Source organism: Primulina tabacum, chromosome 2 (genome assembly GCF_025594145.1).
Source record: "Primulina tabacum isolate GXHZ01 chromosome 2, ASM2559414v2, whole genome shotgun sequence".
NCBI lineage: Eukaryota > Viridiplantae > Streptophyta > Magnoliopsida > Lamiales > Gesneriaceae > Primulina > Primulina tabacum.
In genome coordinates this window covers 16,588,692-16,591,715 of record NC_134551.1, presented here as the reverse complement: position 1 = coordinate 16,591,715, position 3,024 = coordinate 16,588,692, and positions in this window count along the sequence as shown.

Genomic DNA, 3,024 nt, shown 5'->3' with positions numbered 1-3,024 from the left:
GCTCTTAAGGTATAAAAATTTACTAACTAAACAATATTTCCCCTCCATTTAGTTAATGATTTTCGGCTTCCCCCCTAGATGATCAACAATTCCTTGCCAACTCACTTTTGACCCTTTCTTTGTCATCCCTTAGCATGATAATCTTATCATTTATTAATCACCCTTAATTAAATAATATAAGATCAATATCCTAGCCTTGTTTAGCATGTAGGATTCGGCCACACCCCATCCATTTCCCTCTCCAACAAGCATTTTGATATCAAACAAATTCAAATTTCAAAAAGAGGTAGACTTGGTCTTGCCATCCCTCTTATATTGCAACCCCTTCCCCTCACTCTCCTAACCACCATTTCCCCTCCCCCATCACCAAAATATTGAGAGCGTTTCAGAGAAAAAACGTGAGCCTCATAGCAAGAAATAGGAGAGAAAACTGAGAAAGAAAACAAGGTAGCAAAACGCTCCGTCTCCTCCGCGCCGCGTCGTTGCATTTCGTTCGTTTTCTTTTCAAAACGAAACCAGGCATGTATATGTTCTTCTTTGCTCTTCAATCAAGTCGTATTATGATTTTTAAACACTACATGATCATGATCTTCTAACAAAAACCGAAATACATGACAAAACATTTCGAAATCCAAGATGCAGATTTTCGGCCCTTCCTTGTGCTACTCACGGTTCACTTGTTTTTGGTGTTTCTGGTGGATGGCTCGTGTCCAGGCTCCCTAAGCTGCATTTAGACATGTACTAGGACATGTTAGAAACACATTTGTCCATTGGTTCTAGCCCCATACCCACTGGAATCCAGAAATGACAGCAACTTCCCCATGAGTGTAATATTGTGTTCGATTTTCTGTCATGTTGCTGTCAAGGGGAAGTGTCTGATCTTGGCTGCCCTAGGGGCCTATAGCCATGGTTAGAATACCTCCCTAGCATGTCTAAGACGTGACCAAGTTGCCCTTTTGAGGCTTGGTCCATGGTTGCATCGGTTTTTAAATCAAAACACAAGAACAGCCCCTTCCCCTTTCGGCCCTTCTCATTTTACAGCAAGTGTGTTTCGGGTTTTGTGGAATGGTGTGGATCTTGGTTGGCCTATAGCTCTTAGCCACGGTTCACACCCTACCTATAGATCTCTAGATCATGCCATGGTCAACCAAATGGCCAGTGGAATGGTCCATGATAGCAAGAACCACGGCAACATCCCACGCGTAGAATTAGTGCTCGGTTGGGACGTATGGTTTGGTTTCTGGTGTGATTCGAATTGTGGCTGGCCTAGGGCCATTACCCAAGGTTCAAATCATTCCTTAGGATGTTGGTAAGAGGTTCTGGTCCGTGGTTCGAGCCCCAATGGCCATTAGCCTCGCAAGCAACGCAAGGAAACCAACGCACAGCTGCTGTATTTTGTGACAACAACTTGCTGCTTCGATTCAGTGGCTCGTTTGAGTTCTTGGTTGGCTTTAGACTATGGCCTTGGACTAGACAGTGCCTCATTGAGTTGGGAAGGTCATGTTTTTGGCCGTTTGTGATTCGGATCATTTTCTAGGGCGTACGAGAAATTATGGTGAGATGTGCCAAATTGACTCTCGAAAGAGCGTTTCATGTTTTGGCCTCCATTCACAAAAATTTCGGCCCTTATCATTTTTGGAGCATTAATTCATCATATTAAGTGTATTTTAATCATGACTAAATGAGGGTTTGGTGTTGGTTCGAGTTGGCACGGAGTCATGATTGAATATGAGGTGGTTGAGTGTAATTGTCTCGTTTTTGGATTCAATTACAAAGTTTGGTCGAGAAAATCATTTGCATATTTTTCATGATAAATTTAAGTCGCAGCGAGCCTGGGAACGATCCAATCCATGTGGTAAAATAATACAGGATATTTCATTATGCCATTTAATTATATTACGTACATAAAAAATTATAAATATTCATTTTTGAGATTTATGCGATATTGCTTGTGGCCATTTTACTATCATAGGAGCATTGTATCATCCGATCGCCAGTTACCGGTCAGTTCAGTTCAGTTCCACCCAGTATACTGTGGCATTAGTCTAATCAGACGTTCATTATTTCACCCGGTCGCCAGTTACCGGTCAGTTCAGTTCAGTTCAGTGCAGGGGCCACTTGCGTAGGCCATAATCTCAACAGAAAATTATTACATGTTATTTCATTACAGGGCTCCTAGGAGCAAACATTTTCACTATGATTTTCAGTCCAGTTATGCACGTATTATAATTAATCATGACACGATATTTTACGTTATGCCTCATGACATGATATTTTTACTCCCATGCAAATTTTACTATATTATTTACTCGTTATTTACGATATATGCATGCTGAGTCTTTAGACTCACTAAACTTGATTGTTGTAGGTACTGATGATGTCGGGGCCGAGGGCGGGGACCAGTGAGCTAGCTTGGGTCGGCAGTAGTGGAACCCGAGGACCTCATTTACAGCATTTACCATTTTTTTATGCTCAAACATTTTATCAGTTGTTGCATTACTTTAAATAATTTCTTCCGCTGCAATTTTGAACATTTAACTTGATTTATCAGTTTATTTCGTGAATGAGGCACCTTAATTATTTTAAAAAGAAAATTTTTAATTTTTCCGCAAATTTTCAAATACGAATTTTCGGGCCATTATACGTGTGTTTTGCCTCACGTTTAATAAGGATCAATAATATGACGCAGTTTATTTTCACGTTTCAAACCAACCCATCAATATTGAATTGTAGTGGACGGTCGCCATGAGTTTCCCCAATAATATGAGCCGAAGTAATGGGATTTCCACTCAATTCACATCATATGTCCTGTGGAAGTCACAGCTTTCCGGCGTCAAGGCCTCCCCAATAATATGAGCCAGACACTGTCCGCGGGTGGCGATCAACATGCAACCACGGTTGATGGAAGGCAAGGAAAAATAAACTTTTTTAATTTTTATTTTTTCGTTTTGATATAAATTTTGAATCTTATTCAAAATGAGGGATTTTAATTTTAAAATTGTCTCATCATTTTAATTTAAAAAT